This window comes from Cryptotermes secundus, unplaced genomic scaffold, assembly GCF_002891405.2.
Source record: "Cryptotermes secundus unplaced genomic scaffold, Csec_1.0 scaffold980, whole genome shotgun sequence".
NCBI classification, from domain to species: Eukaryota; Metazoa; Arthropoda; class Insecta; order Blattodea; family Kalotermitidae; genus Cryptotermes; species Cryptotermes secundus.
In genome coordinates, this window is record NW_019727411.1 from 37,349 (window position 1) to 65,084 (window position 27,736).

Consider the following 27,736-nt stretch of genomic DNA (forward strand, 5'->3'; position numbering starts at 1 on the left):
TAGGTCAACTGAAAAAATTCCAATGACCTTCTGGGGACTCGAACCCGCGACATTCCGACTTGTAGCATAGTGCCTCAACAAATTACGTTACCGCGTTCCCCAAAATTTTTATGTAATATTCCAAAATATACCTGAAGAAGCTGAGAAGAAACTATGAATTCCAGTCGTGACACTCGGTACTGGAGCCAAAAAATAGTTCCCGGATTCCTCCGTCGATGGAACAGGAATACTCTCAATAAAATTATAAAACCGTCCTACCAGAATCACTGGTCTCTGGATTCTGTCTATTGTCTTCCTGTTGTGTATGGAGCACAGCGTTTCGAAAGATACGTCGTGTGAAAACGTGGGAAGATCCAACTTCATGTAACATCCGTTCCAACAAAGCAGGTGGCTCACTTCTTGGAAAGCGCTCCAGTTTCCGACTTTGGAATCTGTTCGGAAAGCTAGACGAAGGGCAAACTCCAGACACCCGGGAGTCATAAGGCACGATACATAACAACTATTCCTCACAAACGTCTTATAGTCCATGTTGATATTGTATTGCAACATTGCTAAACATTATTTTGTTTTTGTTCAGATGCTTCTGCGAACCTCGACCGCGTCTTTGGCCAGTACATGGCCGTTATAACAAACAACAGAGGGCAATATATCTAGCCTGTGGAATAGTAACAAGTATCAGTTGGTGGCAACAGACATAGAAGCGATGCGCTGACACTATCACATTAGCCCACAATTACTGGCTCCATGCCATGCTACTTGGCTGCACAACCCAGTTCCAAGACAGGTTCACACCAAAGTTGGTACACAACGCAATTCGGGACACAGACCAACAGACAAATAAAGGGAACAGCAAATTCTGTTTCAATATGCAGATATGTCACACCCCCTCTGTGGTCTAGTAGTCAGATTTCCTGGCTACAGATCCAGAAGTCCGGGTTCGATTCCCGGCGCTATCACATTTTCTGAGAAGTAGTGGGTCTGGAACGGGGCTGAACTAAGCGCCGTAGAGCCATTGTTAAACGAAATGAAGCATATCCCTAAATGGAAACACGAAAACGCACATCGATAAATAAGTTTAAGTTTTCTTTTTACATAATTAATGCTGACCTATCAAGTTGACAAGTAAGTGTTCGAGGATATTGCCCAGTTTTGTAGTCGAGGTACCCATAGAATCAAAAATTTTATAACAAACAATTATTAGAAAATGCGAAGTGCATTTGGAAGCATCAGGAGAAAGCCGCACTGGCAATAAGATTAAAAACGTTTACTTGTCACAATACTAATTACACATATTTACAGTATTTTCAGACCTGAAAGGTACAAACTCTCTAGAATTAATTCAAAATGCAATTTCAAGGGACTCATGCCACGCAGCAACCCATCAAAGCTTTCTAACTCTACTCCCTGTGTTGTTTTTTTTCACTCAGGCTAGGCTCATTTGTTTCCTTCGTAAGACGAGGGTCATTAGTTTTATCACAGATAACGGTTAATCGATTCCTATATAGCTATGGCCCTCACAGACAGAAATTTGCATCCATCCTTTTCTTCCCCCACTCGCCATTATCACCACGCCATTACGGAGCAAGGGTCGTGATAGATTTTCTGGCATCGAAAGGCTGACAGGGGTGTCGCTTCTCCCATAGACAATAACATGAATGTAACAGTGGGTCTTCGTACGAACTGACTTTCCAACCCTACAGAAAACAATCGTCCCTGGGAAACAGCCACTCAGCGATTCAAGGAATTTCCCGACTCTTGCGTAAACAGGGCATTTATTAGGGCTTTCACCAGAGACCGCCACTGGTGCTTAGCCTCGTTCAGCTGTATCCAGTTATCTGCAATCTACTGCGTCAATTCTCGCAACTTCCTCCCTGTTAAGTCTATTCCTGTATTTAATGCAAATACAGCGCACATCCGGGCTCACTGACTTGACATTTCCGTGGTTTTGTTTCCTCAGCACAGCTGCTGGGAAAATATCTTGAAGTACAAGGGTCGCCCACAAAGTATTGCAACGATTTTACTCTCATTCAAAATTTATTTTATTAAAAATTCAAATGTGTCACACTGTTACCTGAATCACTGGCCATCTGAATCTGTTTTTAACAGTCTCTTTCGGAATCTATGGCCATACGCCACCGAGATGTTGCAGCGTACCACCACTGCTAGCACCACCCCCACCACATCACCACTACTACAACTATCGCTCTGCAGGTTCCTGTCGCAACCAGATCTTAACTATGAATATGGTGACGGAAGGGGGGTGATGTTGGTGGTGGCTGTGGTGCTGGAGGTGGGGTAGTGGTGGTAGTGGAGGCGGTGGTCGTGACGATAGTAGTAGTGGTGATGCTCCTGGCGGTGGTGGTGCTAGCGGTGGGGTGTAGTGGTGGTAGTGGTGTTGGGGGCGGCAGTTGCGTTGGTGGTGGAAAAATTAAAGAGCTGGTTGCAACAGACCCGCAAAGTGATACCGCGATGGTATAATGCCACGTTCAGGCAGCAGAAATGTGACATACTTGAAATTTCAATAAAATAAATTGCGAATGGGGGGGGGGATGTTGCATTCTTTTCTGGGCGAACCTCGTAGATCACGGTTGCTTCCTACCACATATATTTCAACTAATTATTTACTATATTCTTACCATTCGATATTACTTAATATATCAGTCATCAGCTATTTCTACTAAGTACAGATAAGTGCCCAAAGCAGCTGAGACACAGAACATTGGCTCTGTGGAGAAGAATTCTAAAATTATTTTCATTCTTTCAGAGCCGAATGCAAGAGAAGAGTGGTATGTTTCTGTGAAGGTCTGTGATAATGGTCGATCCATTGTACCAGGGATGCCTAACCTCTTGATTTTAAAGGGGCAGGCTCACAGCCTGCCTTTGCGAGCGGGTAGCTCAATTATAAAGAATAACCCGTATTCTTATTTATCATTCATGGGAAAAGTGGAACTACTTGTGCAAAGACTATTTAATGTTACTTTTCAAACTGTTTTCTCTAATGAAGTAGCAAACTGAGAAAATCAAATTTTTTATCACTTCTAACAGTGACACAAAGCGTTACAGAGTGCCAATATATACATTTTCCTTTCTCCAAGCCAAATTTTGTGTTCTGTGTTGTGGTCCATGTGGTCTAATGAAGTTAACTGCACTGATGACATCAATCATTATTTGATTAAATCTTAGAATGCTGTGGACTGTAGATCCGTTGCTAGGCAACAACTGCGAAATAACCAAATACACAACAACCGTTGCTAAGTAATGGTTCTGTGAACAACTGCCGTTACTAGGCAGCGACCCGTGATCAGCAACAGAGGATCGGTGTTTTCTGTGCGGTTCATGCCGAGATGTTGTGAGCAGGAAAAGTGAGTTGTCGGTCATTAGTGAGTTAGAGGAGTGCTGGGGTTCATTTGTGAGCTGTTGCTGTTAGAAGCTGGTAGCTGGGGTACGGGGATAGTTCGGGATCCCAGGTTAAGGGAAAGGTTCGTTGGTTGAAGCCACTACCAAGAAATGATTAGTGATAACTGTAACAGACTGATAAGACATACTATAGTGTGTTCGGTAGTAAGTAGAATCCCTCAGTCACTTCACTGTTGAATGAGATATCTCGAACTTATTTCAACGGTTTGTTCTGAAGAACCTGTATATGCTCCAGGACGTATTGGCCAAACTTCAGAGTGTTCTACCGTTCATTTGGAGCAAAAATATCGGATATACCGCAAGTCGATTCGAATTAAGCGCTAGACGAGCGACCCAGACCTGCTGTAACTTGACCCAGTTCTGCTTGTAAGCTGTCTAGGCTGGTGCAGCCGCCTTGTGTTACAGTGCGGCAGTAGACAAGTTTGTTTTCTTCCCTTTACTGACAATCAGACTGTACAATCTACAAGTCAATGTGCTCATTGGTGTACAATATGATAACTGTTTATTGTACACTCTTCATGGCGTGAGCGGAATAAACATCCAGTGACGTTTTCCTCAGTTCCTTAGATCCCGTGGCCAACTTCTTTTGAGTCTTCGATTTTCATGAGGTTGCAGTAGTGGTTGAAGAAGTGGGTTGGAGTGATTTTCTAGTTTGCTGAAGAACTTGGTGCTGTTTTCTCGGATGACTTCTGCTACGTAAGGAGTTTTTAGCTCTGTATGTAGGGTGTGGTTGGATACATACCGTGGTGCGTTCGTGATGGTTCGGAGTATTTTGGACTGGGCACGCTGTATAATGGCGATGTTGGATTTGCTGGAACAGCCACAGAGTTCTATGCCGTGTGTCCATATGGGCTTGATGACTGTTTTGTAGATTAGTAACTTGTTTTCGATTGAGAGGTGGGATTTTCTTCCTATTAGCCAGTTGAGTTCTTTGGTTTTCTGGTCCATCTGTTTTCTTTTCTTGATTATGTGTTGTCTCCAGTTTAGTTTTTTGTCAAAGGTTAATCCTATGAATTTGACTTGTTATTTTGGTTGTATGTTGATGTGATTTATTTGCAGTGGGGGGCACGTGCCTTTTTGGAGGGTGAAAGTTGTTTGTGTGGACTTTGGTTCGTTTACCTTGATTTTCCATTTGTTTAGCCATGCTTCTATGAGGATTAGATGATTCTGTAGATGAGAGGTAGCTGTGGTTGGATTGCCGTGGGTAGCGAAGATGGCAGTGTCATCTGCAAAGTACCTATTATCGTTTTTGTTGTTGTGGGTAGATCATGTATGTAGAGAGTGTATGGTAGTGGGCTTAGTAAGCTTCCTTGGGGCGCCCCTGAGTGGATTGGTAGGCGGTTGGATTGCCGTGGGTAGCGAAGATGGCAGTGTCATCTGCAAAAATTCCTATTATCGTGGTAGACAAGTGTATGGAGGGTTGTACCGTGATGGTTTCTATCCATATCAACTCCAAACTGTACACCTCTTTCCGTGAGGTAAGCCAAATAGGGCACAATCTGTGAACAGTGGCAACCACCATTACACATTACGTGTGACATTTTGTTCATGAATTAGACTGAATTTACCTGGGATGATATTAGCAACACGACCGTCTCTGTGATCTAGTGGTCAGAATTCCTGGCTACATATCAAGAGTTCCGGGTTCGATTCCCAGTTCTATCAGATTTTCTGAGAAGTAGTGGATCTGGAACGGGGTCCACTCAGCCTCGTGAGGATAACTGAGGAGGTATTTCAAGGAAATATCGGCTCCGGTATAGAAAACCAAGATTAACAGCCATGGGGATTCGTTGCGCTGACCACGTGATATCCTCTACCCGCAAAAGTTGGCACCAACTTCGCCGACAAGCGCCGGTCGCTCGGTCGATATAGTTCGCTTGCGGACAATATGCCAAGGATTTTTTTTAGTTTACGTATTAGGAACATAATGAATTCGCCCTCTTGATGACGTGGACATCCTTACGAGGTAGCAGAACACAATTTTCAACACAGATTTTCTGTTAACGTGTGGTGTGGAATGTTAGGCAGTAACCTGACTGGGCCGCATGTTGTCAAGAGAAGTTTAACAGCTCCATATTACAGGAATTTTCCGGAAAGTGAATTACCGCTTTATAGGACGGGCCTCTTGCAACACGACATGACGGAGTACCTCCGGTTTTCGGCAGAACGGTAACGGATATTTTGAACGAAGATTATGAAGAAGATGGATGAGATGAAGTGGGACGGTGGCTTCGTCCCCCTCTATCCCGTCTTATAATCGTTAGATTTCCTTCTGTGGGGTTCTATGAAGTCGAGAGCGGTAAACCAGAAGCAATGCACCAGTTAGTGCTGACCATATATGGAGCTGCCGTTGTCAGCAGAAACGAATTGGGACGCATGCAATGGCCAATAATTGGCAGCATGCATGCAGCATAATGGTGGCCATTTCGAAGTTGTCTTGTAATAACCTAGAAACTTAATTGTTAGAAATGTTTAAAATGATAATAATGGTGAACTGGAGGGACGTTTTCTTTTTCAGTGTTACGCTAAGTTAGCACCTAACTCGATAAAAGTATCGATTGGAAATATAATTTTTGTACTTCTTTTTTTGCTTCAAATGAGCTGTAGACCATACTACTGAAGTTTGCCAAACACGTTGGGGAACACTTTGCATATTGTTGTATTTTCAATGCTTGAAGTATCGATTGGTTTTATTTTTACGATTTTTTACATTTTTTTCACGTATCACTCATGTGACGCTGATATTCACATCACAAACCAATATTTATATCCTTATTATTAAAGCATCTGTCAATAATGCAACAATATTTTTTTAAATCTAAATTATGTTTCTCAATATAAGTGCAACTTTAATACTTTACGATGTTGTTAATATTATAAATTGCCATTAAGACACTAAAAGTATAACTTATACACTAAACGTTATCATCAAATTACTAAAGTGTCTTCAGTTTTACATATATTTCTATTTTAGATGTCTTTTATATTTATGTTATATTTTAGCGTCCTGTTGCACTGATTTAAGTCCATGATTTATTTAATCCGTCTTGCAGTGCATACACTCATTTAACTCCTTCTCTCCCTCGCACTACATGTTTCGGCATAACAATGCCATCTNTTTTATATTTAAAAAAAATATTGTTGCAATTATGATATTTACTTTAATAATAAGGAATGCAGTGGGATGCTGAAATATAACAATATTGATATGTCCATTGCTCTTCAAAATATTCCTCTTTTGTCCCTTACCGCCAGCTTCAACATTTTATTTTCGTCAAGTATGGATTTCTTTTAATTAGTACTGCATCACACCTGAGTATTTCAATGTGGTAATGGCTTTTCCCTTGAAAGGCATTTCAATACTAAAGCTCATAATAAATAAAAATGAAGGATGTTAACAAGATGACAGAGTACAGGAACAATTTACTGCGCATAATAACAGCTTTACTCGAAATTGCAGATGGCCAACTGCGAAAACTGAAATGTTCCTTCGGGCAGCAACATCAACGTAATTACCTAAATGCAAAATACTATTACTGCAACAGGTTTTTTTTTATTTTAATCGAAGCACCGACAGTCAGAGCTCTCACAAAGAGAAGAAAGAACCTTTCATATGCAGACAAATATGAGTAAGATAATTTATTTTTTGCTGCTTTATTCCCCACGTAACAGTTGTTGGGTGACTTTGGTACAACAAGGAACTGTGATAACAATATTACGTGAAACGGTGATTCCTTCGGCAAGCAAAAATAACCCATTCAAATCCATCTAAGAACGTCCGAACTGAGTAATTCTGAATATATGCATTTAAACTCATTTGTTTACATGTCGCGTGCCATCTGATCTTACGGGCCTCGAGATGTGCATCTCTGCCTTATACGTATACTATGTAATACTCAAAACTGTCCAGTGCACAGCTACTTCTTAAGTGACAGCTCTAAGGTCTTCTTCGGGATACTACTTGTATTCTTAGTTAGTTAGTTAGTTAGTTATTGGAGAGGGTGGGTTTCCCCATGCACTTAGACCAGTATTGGTCCATTGTGCTTCCCTCTACGATATTCTACCAGTCTCTATATCCTACCGATATTGGTGCGTACCATCAGTCCCGCCTAGCCAGCGAGTTCGGCCTCTACTGGCTTGGCGGTATCTATAATGCTTCCCCGATCTATCAGAGGCGTTAGAGACTACTTGTTGGGCGGGAAACATCCTTGAATTTGGTTCAGTGACCTCCTTTGGAGATATGAGGTTCTTTTACGTGGCGCAAAGCTACGATACGGGACACACGGCTTAAAATCCCTCCCGGAGGACTTGTTCCCTGAATTTTTTCGCCCTTAAAATTTCGACGACCTCCGCCGGGTTTGAACCCGCGTACCACGAGTCATGAGGTGGGAACGTTACCTCTAGACTACGGAGGCCGCTTTCTTTTATTCTGACACTCTTAATTCGAATTTTAAAACCGATGGTGGTGGTGGTTGGGATCAAACCTAGAGATTTCTGATTACGAGTCTAGGACTCCAGCCATGCGGGACTGGTACAAGAAGCCCAGTTGTGGCCACAGCACCAAGAGACTTGGCCTCATTTCACTCCCGTAATAAAACAATACTAGTACTCTAAAAGCAGATCACAGTGGTCGCGCAGTCTGAGGCATGAACTGTCTTCACCCGCTCGAACGCTGGGCTCGTGGGTTCCAATCCCACTCGAGGCATGGGTGTGAATCCACGTTTATTCTGTGTGTAGGTAGCGGCCTTGTGACGCGCTGATCCCCCGTCCAAGGAGTCCTACCGACAGTCTAAGATTAAGAAACTGACGTGAAACAAAGCGTTTCACAGACGCCCTATGCTCCAAGTGGGAGTAACATGAAATGGTTGGATGACTGGGGGATGGAGGATGGGTGGGTGGATTCATGCTTGGATGGAAGGATGAATGGACGGATGGATGGCTAGGTGGATGAATGAGTGGATGAATGGATGAACGAAAGGATGGATGGGTAAGTGGAGGAATAGGGGGATGGATGCATAGTATTCAAAACGTCCCAAAAGTGTACCCAAACGCCGTCATTACTGTATAAATGAAAAATAAATAAAAAGCAGACCCAAACTTTGAAACGCCTCCTACATGCAGATCTCTGCCAAATATGCTTTAGATGGTGGTAATTTCTGACATGGAGCAGACTGCCGTGTTCGAGACTTTTTTGGGGTTTTCGTCTGTACCTCAACGGGACTTCCGAAACATCGCCTTAAAATAGTCGTAGACAGTTCTAACCAAAGTTATCTTTCTTTCAAATGTTACTACCTTTATTCCCACTGTAAACAGAAGCACATAACGGAACGTTACCGAGCAGACAAGCACAGCGGTAGCGCTTTGGACTTGTATTTGGGGCACACTCGTTCGACTCTCTGTAAGAGCACTGGTCATTTCGGCTCAGATTCTCTTTGAAAATTTTCAGTACATTAACATAAATTCCGGGAGAGTGCATCTACTAATACATAAACATTTCCCACCAAGCATTTCAAATTCATTGTTCGTCAGTCGTCCTATTATTCAATATTTTAGAGCGAAGACTGTGAAAGAGATTTAAAATGCCTCTCTGTCGAGCAACACGTACATCCGAACTTTCAGACATTGAATTAAAAACTTAAAACTTCAACCGAAAGAGTGCAGTTACAGTTGCAATGATTTTCCGCTAGGGGTGCTGCAGTCAACAGAATCTTGACATCTCGTAAAGGTATAACAGTAACATTTGTCTCTATCATTCACTTGTGTCTCCACTAAAATACTGTCTGCAGGAGGGCGCTCAAGATAGTACAAAAATATTATGTGTACTGGTTTTCAAGTCAAAGTCAAAGTCACATTGCGACGGACGGTCAGTCAGTCTGTCTGTCTTGGTGTCGAGCCCCGACTGGGGCTCATGACCAGATTTTTTTTTCTTTATATGAAAGTTACTGTCCTGTTCATTTGGGGCGCCCTCTCTGATGAGAGGTCGGGTCTGTCATTTTTCAGTCATAATCTGTGTTCGTAAGTTCATTGTCAGTATTTACATATATTTACAATATAAACTTAATTCCTATTCCTATGTACAATATATACAAGGCCTCTGTCAATCCAGGCTCGGTAGAGCAGATTATGCAGTATATTTACTAGTATTCGCTATCACAGTAGCCTAGTCACTTGAGCGGTCGTATGCCTGATCGCCGCCAAGTTTAAGCCTCTTATACTTTCTGTGTCTGCCTTCGCCTTGTCCGATGTTGCGAACATTCTCGTGACATAAACTCTCGTTATATAGCTTCGGGCCGGGCTCCATAGAAAACGCCGCGTTTTTGTGTTACATAGCAACGCGTTGTAGCATGGTCAACAGAGAACAGCGTTCCTATTGTTGCGTGTTCACTGGAACGTGTATACTGAGGCGTTGCCTATCAATCGGGCGAAACGTCATAATAAGTTGATCTTTCTTTGTGCAATATGTTATACAGTTTCTTATTTTAAAAATGTGATTTGGGATTAAAGTTATAACACTCAATTTCCTGTAAATGTGCTGCTGTTCTACACGTTGAGAGAAGCTACAAATAAACATAGGATTCAATGCTCTACTTTCAACTGTACAATTGTCATTATGGAAAATTTTGGCATATGCCCTATAACTTCAAAGCTTCTCACAGTAGAAACTACGTAATTAATGGCAATGAACTAGTATTTCGTACGGAATATAAAATTATGTTTAGTCTCTTTTCATACGAATTTTCGTAAGTTATTCCTAACTCACTCATTGTAGGTTTCCACGGCTTTTATTGATTATAATTCTGTTCTTAGGTTTCTACACCGACTGTCTGTGGGCAATGCTACCGACATTTCGGAGGTGTATACCCCCTCCATCTTCAGGATTGAAGTAAGTTCGTAAATTTCTGCGCGTATGACCCTTCGTTTTTTAAAGGAAGAAGGGCAGAGTAGGGATTGATGCCTTCTGGCCCAGACGAAGCGCCAACCCCATTCCCCCCCCCTTCTTTTTCTACTTTCTCAAACAGATTGTTATATGAACACAACTACTCATCAACTTCGCCACTGAAGGTGGATAAAACATGCACCTCCGAAACTTCGGCAACATAATCCAAAGCAACGCAGTATAAAAGTTACTGGTTCCACCGTCTCATGTGCCGAACGTCTTCCTACAGAACTTACTAAAATTGTTCAGCTTTAAAGCTTTACACATCACATAAATTTTAATATTTGAAAAGGTTTTAACTACATGTTTCGACCAATATGTTCATCGTCAGGTGTTTTAAAATTACAGCCGAGGAAACTGTTTGATTCTGTTATCGTCGGTTTGGTTATTTATATATGGCCCGCTCTATGCGCATGCGTATTCTACATGAGGGTTTCATTTTTTATTTCTAGTGGGGTGGGACTAAGTCCCTTGTACTGCGGCCACTTCTGGCCTATTGTACCAGCCCCAGATGATAGGTGAGGGTGATTGTGGGGCAATTGGTGGAATGAAGAGTGGCAGGGGAAACCGAAGTACTAGGAGAAAACCTGCCCCAGCGCCACTTTGTCCACCACAAATCTCACTAGACCAGACGCGGGAAAGTGAGGGGCTGTTGAGGGGTGAGGTTGTTGTGTTATGCTGTGTGTCTTTTCTTACAAATGCATATATGTGGGCCCTAAAAACACGGGTGGCTTCTAGTGGGTCAACCATGTAAGACATTCCTGTTTTTCATAGAGCTCGTAGGTTTGCTGCCGTGTTCGCGACCACTGAAACTTATCATGGACATCCTCATGTCCCACATCCGTAACAGTCATTTAACAGTATCCTTCCTTTTATGTCTAGGTTTTCCAGGTGGTATTTTGTGTTTTGCGTGCTACATACCCTGCCCATTTCATTCTCCCTCAATGACTGTAACTGTGCTTGGCGCTGACACAACTTACGAAGATAAGTATTATATCATCTCTCTCAATTTCATCTTGTAGTTCTCAATTATCTCTTCTGGAACACCCCCCAGACCTATCCTGTTATCAAAGTGAAAATGCAGGTTTCACAGATATACGAAACCATGCATAAAACGGCGTTCTTTCTGTATTGTAATCTTTATTTCTTTACATAGCAGACAGGGATAAAAACATTCCGAAGCGAGTGGTAACAAACATTCCCCGACCTAATTCTGCTCTTAATTATTCATGAAAGCAGGTCTCTTTTAATTAATTTCTTATGGTTACCAAACATTTGAACAATGGTACATTTCCAAGCATATGTTACTAGTAAACTGTAATATCGTCCTGCAAGGCAGTAACGAAACAAGAAAATAAGTCATAAGTACAGTGGCTACTGGAATCCGGCAATTTCCTTTACTGTGTTTATGTTTTCACGTAACAAAGAAGATTATCAGAATAAAAGTAAAAGTATTGGTAGGCAGAGAGTGCTATAATAGCAAATATATATATAATAATTATTATAAACAATTACGTTATTCTAATGAAACTAATTTCCGATCTACAAAACCGAGATCAACGGCCGTGGGATTCCGTTGCGCTGACCACGCGACACAATCTATCCGCAAAAGTTGGTACTAACTTCGCCGATAAGCGCCGGTCGCTCGGTCGGTATAGTTCGCTTATGGACTAAAGGCCACGAAGGAGGAATAAAACCTATTTACTTGGGATCTCAAATTTGACTGTTCCGAACCTCATTCTCGATATTAATAATAGACTATAACAAACTGCACCAGCATTACTACAGTAATCATTTTCATATAGATGGAGTAGGGCTCCAACGAAGTGTGGCAAGCGATATGGCACATTGAAACATGAATATAAGCCAAAATAGTGCTCCAAAGCATGGAAATTCCTTATTAAAGGAGAAAAGAGTAAAGATGCTTAATGAGCAAGCGTCGAGGAAAATGTAACGGCAAATCTTACTCATTATATGAATCGAGGTGTGCAAAATCTTATCCCAGTAACTGATGGCAGTATATCGGAATTTTTATGTTCTTAAGCACTTCCCAAGGGCCATATAAACCTAACATCAGAAAATATAACCATGTAAATGCACGAGTATAATTTTATCTTCTGGGGTAAAACGCCGTGTACGCCGCTGAACGTCAAAAGATGTTTCGGAGGAACATTTCGCTTGGCGTTATATCGCAAAGATAGAATTCTTCATAACCACCGCTTTGAGAACCACAAATACTATATGTGTAGGACTTTCCTTCCAGCCCCAAGGAAAGCTATAGCAGACCCAGCTTCGTCAAAAGAGGAAATGAAGTAAAAAAAGATGTTCAATTTGTGAATTAAGTGGAGGCCATACACTAATTTCTTGTCTTAACATTGAGACTCTCTTCAATAAGGTAATTGTTACAAAGAGTTCTGTCTTCTGAAACATAAAACATTGTGATATGTTGAAAGTCAACCGAAGTTTCATTTTCATGGTCGAAGATTAAGCTAAAAAAAACGAAACAGGTAGCATAGAAAGTAAGCTCTACTTCATGTTCGTTTCTTGCTGAGTTTATCATTTGACCCTGAAGAAGGAGGCGACAAGTTCCTCCGAAGCATCGGGTTACTTTCAATGGACTATAAGGAGTCATATCCTAGAAATACTCTTCATAACCTCCGCTGTGAAAACTTCGAAACCAACAACGTGCCACAGAAATTACCAGCACTATGACTTATGGCAAGATTTATATACACGAGTAAACCTATAAATTACAAATTTCAACTTCCACGACAACACTCCAGACCTTGAAACACAATAATGCTTTATTTATTCATGGTTAATTTAACCACGAAACAGCGAAGCCTATAAATCGCCTAATGGAAAAACAATTAATGAATGATAATTTTGAAAAGACTGGAAAAGAAGTCGCCTTGAGATCTTATCCAGGCACTCTTTTTGGAGGGACTGAAACCACCATAAGAAACCTCAGTCAGGATTGTAATGTCCTGAAAGAGATTCGAACCAGCCCCCTGTTGACCACAAACCAGAGGCTTCATTGCTCGAGCCTGCTTGGAAAGCAATATTGTGGAGTACGGTCGTTTCTGTCAATTCGCTTTAATTTAGACTTCATACGCGTTCTCTTTTTATTGCTAGTGGGGTGGGACTAAGTCCCTTGTACTGCGGCCACTTCTGGCCTATTGTACCAGTCCCAGATGATAGGTGAGGGTGATTGTGGAGCAATTGGTGGAATGAAGATTGACGGGGGAACGCGAAGTACTCCGAGAAAACCTGCCTCAGCGCCACTTTGTCCACCACAAATCCAACTTGACCAGACCCCGGGATCGAACCCAGGCCGCCGCGGTGGGAAGCCAGCGACTAACAGCTTGAGCTATGGGGCGGCCTTATACGCGTTCATACCCTTCCCATTCCTGTACGATTCACTGCAGTCTGACTCAACGTATATGCATCTGAAACAATATTGTAGTATGTTGAAACCGTTACTAAGCAACGACAGCGAGATGGGAGAATATACCAAGGCCGTTGCTGCGCAACTGTTGGGTAGAAATGTTCCCGCAGCAACAGACACTAACGCACCACGTATATGCATCTGAAACAATACTGTAGTATGTTGGAGCCGTTACTAAGCAACGACAGCGAGATGGGAAAATATACCAAGGCCGTTGCTGCGCAACTGTTGGGTAGACATTTTCCCACAGCAACAGACACTAACGCAATAATAGACTCGTTATTTGCTGTGTTGTCCGTGTCTCGTGTCCGTGTCCTTGTCCCTTGCTCTTTGCTCATTATTAGAAATTATTCAACTAGCAATAATCGCACATCGGACAAACCTCATTGGTTACGATATTGCCACTGCTCGAAGCTAATCTGAATAACTCTTTCTATGGGGCTCAACTGATTAGATGTCTTCTCCCCTTTCACCTGAGGACGGAAACAGACCCAGTTTCCGAAACGTTGTATTTCCTATTCTCTAGCATACCGGAAGATGGAAAACGTCCAAAACCCCAGTAATTCTGTGTGTTACACACCATCGTCAGAACCCTTTCAAACCTAACAGCAAATTTATATTTAATAAAAAACATATTAAACACTAAATACATAAAATTGGAATGCATATAGAATATTGGTGGGAAACCCAGAAGGAAAGAGACCACTGGGAAGATCAAGACGTAGGCAGGTGGAAAATATTAAAATGGATCTTAAGAGATTTAGGATGGGATGGGATGGATTGGATTGGATTTATCAGACTTAGGATAGGGACCAGTGAACACGGTAAGGAACCTTCGGGTTCCATAAAATGTTGGGAAGTTCTTGAGTAGCTGCAGCATTGGCGGCTCCTCCAGAAGGGCTCAGCTCCATGAGAGAGATATATACTATGAGCATAGATAAATCTAAGGCCAAGTTCCTGAACCAATTGTCCTCCAGCTTATACCTAGGGCGTCCCAAGAGGTAAAATCCTTCATATTTTGAAGTTGCAATTTCTTATAATTTGCACTTAAGACACGCGCCCAGTACATCTCATCCTCCCTGATCAGACCAGCACAATGTACGTACATAGGGAACGGCAGGTGTTATAAAGTCCCTCACTGCGCATGCTCATGCAGCCGCCTACTACTCGTACTTCTTTCGGCGTATTCAGACAGTCAGTTCACGCAATGTCAGGCTGTGTACTTAGCTCAGTATACGCAACAGAGTTTGCAGCAAGGGAGGGATAAATTTATGGTTTGAATTTTTTTAATGTTTAGTTTAGTAATAGCAGATATGAACACAAAAAAATTCTGGGCTGAATGGTAGCAAGGGCTCAATCAGATTTATGGTGCTCTTCATTTCTTCACGAATGCAATATTGTTCAGTGATATTTCCACAAAAATCTTAATTTTGCCGCCATTTCTAAATACTCGTTAGCTTTCTTTATGTTATGAAACCGAAATTAACGGCCGTAGGGAATCTTTGCGCTGAAAACGCGGACACCGTCTATACGCTAAAGTTTGTACTAACTTCGCCGACAAGCGGAATTCGCTCGGTCGGTATAGTGCGCTTGCGGACTAAAACCACGGAGTTTTTTCCGTACTACGTAGTTATTTTCTTTATTAATGTTAATTTATTTAATTGTAGTTGTAATTGCATTTGCATTGTATTCATTGTACGTAGTGTGTCCTTTATTGTTTCTGTAGTTTTGTGTTGTGTGTTTTGTTTGAGTGTGGTGTGTTATTTTGTGTCCTGTCTCATTGCAATAACACTGCCACTGGGTAAAAACCCATTTGCAGTTTAACTACTACTACTACTACTACTAATAATAATAATAATAATAATAATAATAATCTATATAATAATAATAATANTGATTCCAGGGGCTACCAGATTTTCTGAGAAGCAGTGGGTCTGGAACGGGGTCCACTCAGCCTCGTGAGGATAATTGAGGAGCTACCTGAATGGAAAAGTAGCGGCTCCGGTCTATAAAACCGAAATTAACGGTCGTGGGGACCGTTGCGCTGACCACGCGACACCCTCTATCGGCTAAATTTGGCACTAACTTCACCGATAATCGGCGGTGGCTCGGTCAGTATAGTTCGATTACGGACTATAGGCCATGGAGTTTTTTTAGGGATAACGTTACCTTATATTACAGAGATTCTCCTAAATTTCTTGAACAATCACTTTTATCTTTCGGAATTGCTGATCTACTTTACAGAAATTTATTAAATATTATTTTCCGTGTTTATTAGTTGCATAGAAAAAATTTTGTAGTAAATAAATCACTCCGAGTTAGTTTTTTGGAGTATTTCATTGCTAGGACTAAACATTGGTTTACAGTTAAAATAAAATCACTAAAAACAGAAACACGAAAAGGGAAAAGTCAGAGACAAGAAAAGAGAAAGTTGTGAAAACGAAACTGTGACGTCAAATGTGATTTATTAAGTAAAAGTAAACCGAAACGTTGTATGAGTTTTCACGAAATATGTCAAGTTTTGTGTCACAAGAGAACGTTAAAGTTGAAGTAACAAGGGAGCAGAGGTTATCGAAGAATTACCTGTCATAGAAAAGCAATAAGATTTGCGTATTTATGTAAAAGCTTCGAGTCGCTTACTTAGTCAAAAAATTCTCTGCCATTTATTGAACCCGCAGGTGCACTGCCATTTAATAATGCGCCTGCCCTGACCTCTATTCTCAGCCAGGTGAACAATCCCATATAACCACAATCTATTTACACTTAACATTTTATTCCTATGTATAAAAAAAACAAAGAAACTCCGTAGCCTGTAGTCCACAAGCGAACTATACCGACCGAGCGACCGCCGCTTGTGGGCAGTTAGTGCCAAATTTAGCGCACAGAGGGTGTCGCGTGGTCAGGGCAACAAATCCTCAAGGTCGTTAACCTCGGTTTTCTAGAACGGAGACGCTATTTCCTTGAAACAGCTCCTCAATTATCCTCACGAGGCTGAGTGAACCCCGTTCCAGAACCACTACTTCTCAGAAGAAGTGGTAGCGCCCTGAATCGAACACGGGACCTCTGGATTCGTAGGCAGGAACTGTGATCACTAGACCACAGAGGCGGTCCCGATGCAATCTTAAATCCAATAATTCGATTAATCCGATCTGTACTTCTGACACCAAAATGTCATGTGTTTATGGCTCCGTGACTAATAATAACTGGTTTCGGATCGGGTGATTGGATTTATTAACGCCTTCTTGTAAATCTTTCTTATTCACAATCACTTATAGCGCTATCACTAATCTACCTACTTCACAAATCACTAGGACAAGCTCCATTCTCACTCTCGTTCTACGACTGGCCTACTTATATAATCTCGAAGCGGAGCCATAGAAAACACCCGTTACCCAGCAATGGATATATGCGCACCACACAGAAAACACCTCTTCCTCTATTGCTACAGTGTGTTGCGTGGCAACGGAAGTTATCTGATTGCTGTCTGCGTATTCGCTGTCGCGGGAATATCTTTACCGAGCCTTTGCACGGCAACGGTTCTACATGCCACAATATATTTATTTTGTTTAAGATAAGAAGGGAAGCTGGGCGATTCTCTGGAATATAAATCCACGTATAATGCTGAATATCAAACGACGTTTCGGAGGAACTTACCTCGTTTATCCAAGCACAGCTTTGTTTGCTACCTGCTATACGCTGCTTTCCTGCTTAGTTTATTTTTCGAACATGAAGATGGAGGCGACTTGTTGCTCCGAAACCTAGGTTGTCTTCCAGCTGACTACCGGGCGTTATACCCCAGACGATATGACTCATCATATCCAGCGCTGTGAGAACCTCAAATCTTATGTCCCGAGAATCATCCATCGGAGTCCGTAAAAGGATTGCAATTTTCCGAGCAAATGAGCGACTGTTACTTTCTGGAAGTGGACTCTAGTCCACACAACTTGACATGTGAGAAGGAATGCATGTATTTACAAGAAATCACATAGACTACAGCCATTGTCCTATTAAACTATGGATATTCTTCCAAATTTCAGCAAGTAAAATGGGAAAATTGTCGCTAAGCGCGAAGTCAGTATTACCTAACACATCGCGTTAAGTCGAGAGAAGTTTAAGTTGCTGTAGTTGCAGTTCAGAAAACTACGTTCATTCATGAAATACAGAGGCAACTTTCATTAAATAACTTCTCGAATTAACACTGAAGCAGGAGCGCCTAGAATGCAGTAATTAAAATGAAGATAAATTATTCAATTCTCAAGCTTCTAATAGTGGCAAGAATCACATTAAAAATATAACATAAATTGTAATTTCAAAATCAGTTTCGGAGCGTCGTATTAAGTACGATGACTCTTTCTAGCTTATGAATCTTATTAAGTTTCTTATGTTCTTTTAGGAAATGAAGAAGTCACAACAGTACTCAAGATGTGTTACATTTTCTGGGATATCCAGTGCAGTCAGTTGAAAGGCCGGTCACAGTAGTCGAGCGGTCTAAGGAATGAACTCTCTTCACCTGCTCGAACGTTGGGATCGTGGGATCGAATCCCACTCAAAGCATGGATGTCTCTGTACGTGTATTCTGTGCTTGTGTTGTGGCTCTGCGACTGGCTGATCCCCGGACCAAAGAATTCTACCGACTGCGTATAGAATTAAGAAACTGGAAAGAGACCGAGATCCAACAAAAGACTGTAGAGTCGAGGATAGTCAGTTGAAAGTAAACTGACATTTTGGGCCGCGCCATAGCTCAAGCAGATAGTCGCTGGCTTCCCACCGCGGCGGCCCGGGTTCGATCCCGGGTCTGGTCAAGTGGGATTTGTGGTGGACAAAGTGGCGCTGGGGCAGGTTTTCTCCGAGTACTTCGGTTTCCCCTGCCAATCTTCATTCCACCAATTGCTCCACAATCACCCTCACCTATCATCTGGGGCTGGTACAGTAGGCCAGAAGTGGCCGCAGTACAATGGACTTAGTCCCACCCCACTAGCAATAAAAAAAAAATTACATTTTGGAGCAACATGTCACACCCATTTTGAGGGTCGAAGAAAAAGCCAACCCAGAAAGCAGCATTAAGCAGGTATAAATCGCAACGCAGCTTAGCTCTGTGACCATTAAAGCACATTAAATAAAAGTAAGTTTCAGTAGATTTTAAAGAATTCTGATGGTGGTGTATAACACACAGGATTACTGGGTTTTGGGAATTGTCCATCGTCCAGTATTCTAGAGACTAGGAAACACAACGTTTCGGAAACTGAATCTGTTTCCGTCTTCAGGTGAAGGGGAAATACACATACTCATTTGCGCCCCTTAGAAAAAGAACTAATCTCAATACAGTATTATGAATAAAAATATACATTTAGAGGGGTAGACAGATAGACTGACACACCCAGAGGGATATACAGACAGACAGCTAGGTGATCTCATAACACTAAAAAATAATGCAGCATATACACAGACAGAGGGACAGGCAAACGGATAGAAAAGTAATCTCATAAGAGCGCTCTCATTTTTCAAAATAAGGAAAGTAGATTGAGGGACGTTCGCAATGATACTGTCACGTGTCACAGTGAAAGGGACGCGGGTTTGGATTGGTAATTTGATTTATTAATAACTTTGAGGTGGTCAGGGCACGTAGCACGAATGGGGAGAAAAGGAATGCATATAGGATATTGGTGGAAAAGTCTGAAAGAAAGAAACCACTGGGAAGACCAATGCGTAGGTGGGCGGACAATATTAAAATGGATCTTAGATAGGATTGGATTGTATGGATTGTATTCATCTGGCTCAGGATAGGGACCGGTGGAGGGCTCTTGTGAACACTGTAATGAGCCTTCGGGTTTCATAAAATGCTGGGAAATTTTGAGTAGCTACAGATTTGGCTTCTCCTTGAGAAGGGCTCATCTCTATAAGTAAGTAAGTAAGTAATAGCCTAGCGATCGTAACTACAATTAATTATTACACTGTTTCTGCTTTACACAATGTACAATCACTCCACACTAATCTCTTCAGTCTATCTCCACTAGTCTTCACGGATTTATAACACAGGAACTATAAAAGTCTCCTAAATCACACACTCCCAGTACCACTGCACTGTAGCACACATAAAGTCTTCATGTCACATGTTACATCTTCACATTCTGTACTCTTCTGCACCCCTGGTTCCAGTTCGCTCTCTCCTTGCCCGCTTGTTCGCGTGCTTCTGCCGCTGTTATTCACTCGTAACTGCCCTGAACTGACTTTCCATCTGAATTCACTTCTCTTGTAAGCACTATGCACAGACACAACGGAAAAAATCCATTATTGTAGACGTGTTTACAGTACCGTTGCTTAGAAACGGATTGCAAAACACCGTTCTACTCTTACTTGGCGCGGATGACATAGAAAACCCAGCCTCTTCTATTGCTGCGTAACCTAGCAACAGACTGTTTATAAAGAATTTTTATTCTTGGGAACTCGATTACCAAGACGTTGCCTAGCAATGGGTGTACATGTAAAAATATTTTATGATAATTGCAACGTCCAGCCATCAAGACAGATCCCTTGTCGATTGTCTGGTGAGTCTTCAGTCACAGTTACAGACACTGATGTCGTGGTAGGCCCAGCATAAGGTAACAATAACTGAAGTAGGAATAATTTAACTCCACTTTTTCTGTAACTTTGGGAATTATAACGATACGCCAATGTTACGCATTGAAGATAAATTATCTCTTCCTCGAAGGTAAGATGAAATACTGAGGTGGCGATAAGAACACCTGAACTAATGAGAGAGATGATAAAAGTCGAGCAGACAAATATGGCGCCCGTTATAATGACTGCAAGGTGTAAGGAGTGTACGCTTTTCTACCGAACAAAAGCTGGGATCGTGAATTTGAATTCCGCTTGGGGCATGGGTGTTTATCTGCGTCTTTCTCTGTTTGGGTTGTCCCGTGTAGGCACACACCGCAAAGACAAGTCCCCCACCCAGGCGGTCTTACCAAATATCTATGAAATATTACGATTCCTGGAAAACTGAGAGGTCTCCGATGGCGTTGGGTCTGTTAGCCGCATAATAAGAAGCGACATCTAATGTACATTTCCACAATCATTGCTCACGGAAGAAGAAAAACCTGTTATTACAGAGGCTACCTTAAGACATATTAAAATAGATCTTACAGTGATAGAATGGGATGGTATGAATTCAATTGATCTATCTCAGGAGTGGAACCAGTGGAGGACTCTTGTGAACACGGTAATGATTTTTCGGGTTCTATAAAATACTGGGAAATTCTTGAGTAGCTGCAGATTTGGCTTCTCCTCAAGAAGGGCTCAGCTCCATGAGTAAGTACTTTAAGAAAGCTGACATTATAAGTACAGTTGTCTGGGGTGTGAAGTCTCGCAATTTCTTAGGTAAGTACTAATGTTCCCAGGAACTTCATGCCTCCATCTTCAGGATAAAAGATGGGGAAGAACCACTGAAACATGTCTACTTACCAAACAAACAACATGACACCATACCCGAAATTATCGTAATATTCATTGCCGTGAAAATCTCAAAACTCACAAGTAAATTTTGCCGTAATGAGTATAGGAAATGAGAAATAAATGCAAATAAATTCACGGAAAAGGATCACTAAGTAGACCGAGACATCAATGAGACTGTAGAGTTAAGATGTACTTTTAGAGAAATATTTTTTGGGAATATGACCACCATTGGTGCCGATCACAGTGGCCGAGCGGTCTAAGGCATGAACGCCTTCGTCCGGTCAAACTCTGGGATCCTGGCTTCAAATCCCACTCGAAGCATGGATGTCTCTTAGGTAGCGCCCTTGCGACGGTCTGATCCCCGTCCAAGGAGTCCTACCGACTGTGTGCAGAATAAGACACCGAAAAAGCGAACAAGGTCCACAAGGGCTGCAGAGACATAGAGAGAAGACAGGTCTTGAAGCGGCACTGAACAAAGTCCACTCTTATTACAATGCTGAAGCTATCAGCCTCACAGCACCAGACACGGTCAGCATAGCATCGACCGGTCACTGAATATCCTGCGGTATAAAGTCAGTCATTTAATTACTTGATGTTTAGCTAATTGTTCCGAAACGTAACCTCTGCTTGACGTGAGTACGGTGAACCTGAGGACCATAACAAACCACGCCGAATGACGTCTGCATACATTCATTTGTTAAATCATTATTATTTCCGAAAAAAAAAAATATTTTTGCGAGTAAAAAATTACAACTGACCTACGGACCTCCTTGTCGCTCTTGAAGCAAAAAATAACCAAAACTTTATTTCTGCCTAAACCAAAGGCACATGCGGGCAGATGTGACTTCATAAACATAATATGACGTCAGTGATAATGAAATTGTATACTCTCGTGAATTTAAATCAGTACATTTACAGTTCAACTTTGTCTCTGACATTAAGGGAGGAACATAGACTGAGGGTGTTTCAGAACAGGGTGTTGAGGAGAATATTTGGACCGAAGAGAGATGAAGTGACAGGAGGTTCGAGAAAACTCCATAATGAGGAGCTTCATAACTTGTACTCTTCTCCAAGTAAAATTAGAATGACCGAAGTACTCGGAGAAATCCTGCCCCAGTGCCACTTTGTCCACCACAAATCCCACTTGACCAGACCCGGGATCGAACCCAGGTCGCCGTGGTGGGAAGCCACCGACTAACCGCTTGAGCTATGGCGCGGTCATTACTTACTTACTTACTCATGGAGATGAGCCCTTCTTGAGAAACCAAATCTGCAGGTACTCAAGAATTTCGCAGCATTTTATGGAACCCGAAGGTTTATTACAGTGTTCACAAGACCCCTCCACTGGTCCCTACCCTGAGTCAGATCAAGCCATTACATACCATCCCATCCTATCTCTCTAAGCTCCATTTTAATATTGTCCACCGACCTACGCCTTGTTCTTCCCAGTGGTCTTTTTCCTTCTGGCTTTCTCAACAATACCCTATATGCATTTCTCTTCTGCATCTCTCTATAAGGATTACTTCTACCTCTCTGCATATAACTCAGTGTAATAAAAAAGTGAGAAGTAAAGCTGTCCCTGTAGCAGGCCGTGGAGGCCCATAGCGTTGTGAGACGTTGAGGTTCCTGCATTATCTAGACAATCGGTTCATAGATGGCGGCAAGGTTGTCAGCTTTACGCGCCGGCCGCCATTTACCTCCAAGAATATTCCGGTTACTCATTTCTGTTAGAGGCTGAGTCAACCCCAGGGCCATAGTGCGGCTGGAAGGATTAGGTCAATTGAAAAGAATCCAATGACCTTATCGGGACTTGATTCCACGACCTTCCGGCTTGTAGCATAGTGCCCCAACCATCTACGCTACCGCGTGCCTCAGTGAATGTCTGGTGAATGTAAACTAACATTTTGGACTAATTTACTGCCTCTATCTTCAGTGTGGAAGAGTTGAAGCAATAAACGATTATGAGGCAGCATCTGACAGCTTTCATTGTTAAACACACGCACACAACTGCGTTATGAGCCGACTGGCTATGACGACAAATGTTCCCTTATACAATGAGACGTCATTTCTGAGCGATTCTCGTTTGTAGATCTACGCGTCAAGTGGGTTTAGGTAATTTAATGGAAGCGTACTATACAAACATGGCGCACGTGCTTGTTCTATGATCTTCGCTGTTATCTCTCTCAGCGGAACGAGAGCGAATGTTTCAAATGTTTGCGAAATATGAAAATAAAATCGCGTCTGCTTAGTTTCTAGAAACTCTTATGAGTAGCTGCAGCGGAAAATCAAGTGGGAATATCTTACTCAGTCTATCTGTCAATCTATCTATTCTAATAATATTTTATGGGTTAGCGGTGTGAAGTTAAATGTTTCGAAAGCCTGATACATGGAAAGTAGGTTTGTTTGTTTACTGACTCCTCTCTCATAAAATGAAGTAAAATTTTAATTTTCTGGTTGAAAAAAAAAGTGAGGTGTTTGCTTGAAGAAAATTAAAGCAATGGATAGTCCAGCGTGAAAATGTATGATTTTAATTTATAGTACGGCGTGAATTTTCTTTATCCTTCATTAATAAGTATAAATCATTTACGAACTACTATAGAGCAATATTTTAAAGCGAATAGTTATATTATTAAGAGTGGATGAAATAAGAGTATTTCAGGATAACATCTCTAATATAATATTCGTATAAGGTAGAATTAAATGTGGCTCAGTAGAAGAAGAAGAAGAAGACGAAAATTACAAAAATTCTTTTCCCTAAAATTCCCTGGTGCCGAAAATGCAACGGAAGAAGTGAAGAACTAACATTCTCCATTTTACTGGTCTGAATTCTCAGCGAGTGTGTCATGAAGGTGCGAGAGAGAGGGGGGCGGGGGAGCAAGTGCGGAGACATTTTCTCCAGGAAGGCAGTAATTTTCCCGTTCCAATTATTGCTTCTCCGGGAGCTGTGCCCAGCAGCAGGAGAGGAGAGAACGTCTCACACCGTCCGTCGCGATAAGACATACCCACCCCTGTGAAAAGAACATCATGACTGAAAATTTTGTATTCTGATAAATTGATGGCCTATGCAGAGGAAGCTGGACTACCCCCCCCCCCGTTGTACACTTACTTATTTATTAAGTTTGTTGGGAAAGCCAGAAGGAAAGAGACCACTAGGAAGACCAAGACATAGCTGCTGGGAAGTTATTGAGTAGCTGTATAATCGGCGGCTTCTTAAGAAGACGCGGATTTTGGATTGGATGATTGGATATTGTAACGTGTATCGTTACTGAATACGCCGTAGAGATCGTTAATTGGTTTACTCAACAACCTACAAGTAACGGCTACAATTAATTATAACACAGTTGCGGGGTTTCACTCTTTATAACCCTAATCGCAAATCAGTTCGCTCTGTCTTCAGTAGTCTACACGCTTACAGTAGGGGAGCTATGTATCACTGTATCACACGCTCCCAATTACACAATTACACACACGTCCGGTTCTTCTTTCCGCGACGGCTTATATATTGCAACTCAACTCATAGGCTGCTGCCTTGAGGACTGTTGATCACACACTCGCACGTAGGCTTGCTCGGAACTAACTCGGAACTGAACACGGCAATGGCCACATTTCAACTCTACTCGCAGGCAGCGCAACTCTCTTATATAGTGGCTGTGTGTGCCTGTTACGTAGCAACGCTATAACCTCACGCCGCCACGTCACTGTGGCCTGAGTTGCCACGTTGCTGCTGGGTAGGGAGGGGTTCTCCGTTGCGCAACATGTCACAATATATTGACACCTTATAGATAGCACTCGCAAGTAGAGGGAATTACAGACTATCGCTTTTCTACACAATTTACCATTCAGCTTTATACAAGCATTAGGGTTCTCATTCTTCACTAGCCGCATCCTGGCAACGGATTCGTAACAGTCTCACTGTCACTTCACATCACACATGGAGTCTTTGCGCCGCCAAATTCCTTTCTTACAATTATTCTGCAACTGCCAACTCAATTCAATTCTTCTGCCCCCACGCGCATATCCTGATAGGCTGTCGTCTCGACTCGACTCAGTTCTACGTTGCTTCTGCTAAAGCAAAGTCACATTGCGACTGACGGGCAGTCAGTCAGTCAGTCTTAGTATCGAGGCCAATCTGGGGCTCATGACAAGATATGTATTACTGTGTGATAGTTACGGTCTTGTTATTATGGGGCGCCCTCTCTGACGAGAGGATGGGTCTTTCTTTCGTCAGAGTCATTGTCTGCAGTATTAAGCCATTTGTCACAATGTAAGGGATATTTACATTTTACATGTTAAACGTGTTAGTAAATGTATATAGAACATATACACGGCTTCTGTCAATCCAGGCACTGTACAGCAGATTATGCCCTATTTCTAGTAGCTTCCACTACAACCGCAGTCTAGTTACTTAAATACTTCTGCAAGCTTCGGAACCATTGTTTATAACCACTATGCACGGACCGCGCAGGAAACACAGCTTCTCTATTGTTGGGAAGGCATGTTTCCAGTGCCGTTGCATAGCAACGGAAGTTACTCAATTGTTCCTTATATATTCGTTGCCCGTTGAATGTGTTTCCCGATCCGTAACCTAGCAATGGACGTCACATGACTACTATTACGGCTTTCGGGAATCATGTTACACTAATAATAAATAAGCAAATAACCGAACTAGAAAGAGTGAATTATATTGTAAATATGGGGGCAATATTTTAAAATATCCGGTAGTTATTTAAGAACAAAGGGCGGATAGGGGAAAAAAGTGAATGGGTGAACAGAATGAAAGTTTATGAGCCGAAAAATGGTGATACGTTTTCGTTAAAACACAGAACAAGAAGAAGATAAAGGCGCGTCCAAATTACTCGTGCTCGTGCAGGTCGGGAGACTCGTCTGGCTTCTACTTGTGCCAGTAAATCTTCGTCCACACTTCTTCAGTTGCTCGCCAGGCTTCGGCGCGTGAGGATCCGTATATTTACTCGTAGTGTGTATAGGTTGTAGTCGTATTTTAGTTTATAGATTCTAAATTAAAAATTAAAAATTTGTTTGTTTCGTGACTTGTCATATCGTCCACATTACTCGCGAGCATAGCGAGTCGCACGAACACGAGTAATGTGGACGCGCCTTTACATATGAGCAAAGTCTGTCTCCCTTTTCCTGTTGTTGTTGTTGTTGTTGTTGTTGTTTCGTTAGCTGCTTCACTAGCAGACACAGTGCTCCGCTCCGCACCGCACTCTTCATTGCCTTCGTAAAATGATTTAACATGTCACGCAGAACTAGAAAGCAAAATCGCTTTCAAATTCCCACTCATTACGATTATTGTCCCCCATTTCCATAAACAACGACAGAAAACGAGAGCTCCCAGGCTGCAATACAGTTTCGTACTCAGTATCAGAGAAACGCTGTAATTCACTAACATGAAATGTGTAGAAGGGCAAATATTTGTATATTTTCAATACCAGAGCTTCAAGTTTTATTGGGAAAGTATCACAGATATTCTTTACACAGTTTTGAGATGGCGTTCAAAACATCCTATTGAAATTATGACCATTTATATTCGGCCTCTTAGTTTTGTAAATTACATTAGATTTTCCTCGTCCAAGTACTTCTTAAAATTGGTGTTCATGTTATCATAACAAAAGCCGATAATATTCCATTTGACTTTGTATCTAAAAAGTAAGTAAAGTACCAGACCGTGAAGGTCCATAGGGTTGTGAGACGTTGAGGGTCCCACATTATCTAGACAATCGGCTCAAAGATGGAGGTAAGGTTGTCAGCCTTACGCACCGGCCGCGCTTTACTCAACAGGAAAATTATTTAATTCATTCGTGGTTCCCATTTCTGTTAGAAGCTGAGTAAACCCCAGGGCCCAGTGCGGCTGGAAGGATTAGGTCAACTGAAAAAAATATGATCTTATCTTGACTTGGACCCGCGACCTTCCGGCTTGTAGCATAGTGCCTCAAACAACTACGCTACCGCGTGCCCCTGACTTTATATCTACGAATTCAAATTTGAACGGCAGCAGCACGATTTCAGAGGTTACCCATTTGATTGACTTAGAGATAATAGTACACAGGGCGATTCTAAATTATTGTCTGGATTTTCGCGGCTTATAGTTTTGAAATCGGAAAAATATTGCAACAGTCTCAAACAATTCGTTGTTGCTGGTTACGGAATATGGTTAACTCAAAACGTTATATTTATTACAGGATAAATACTGGGAAATACTGAACTTCAACATGCTCGTCTTCTATGGCACGTAAGTTGTCAAAACTTCCCGCATTCGATCAACAACTTCCTCCGAAGTGCTCGGTCTTCCCATTCCTTTTCGGTGCAGAACACTATCAGAATTTTGAAATTTTTTTAATGAACATCGGATAATATTTTCTGAAGGCGGCTCTCTTCCATAGTGAGTTCTGTAACGACACTGCATTTTGGTATCGGACTCTGTTTCCAGAGACCAAAGCACGCTCAACGCTTTCTCTTGAGCA

The 27,736-nt window shown here is 41.9% G+C and overlaps 1 protein-coding gene and 1 pseudogene across 1 annotated transcript in view; both read right to left on the reverse strand.

The window, feature by feature from the left end:
- LOC111864759 (cytosolic carboxypeptidase 6-like) overlaps positions 1 to 27,736 on the reverse strand; it is a gene marked incomplete at its 3' end in the record, with an annotated part of 185,335 nt that overhangs the window by 11,734 nt on the left and 145,865 nt on the right. The window lies entirely within an intron of this gene.
- On the reverse strand, positions 14,135 to 14,218 carry LOC111864761 (annotated as a pseudogene).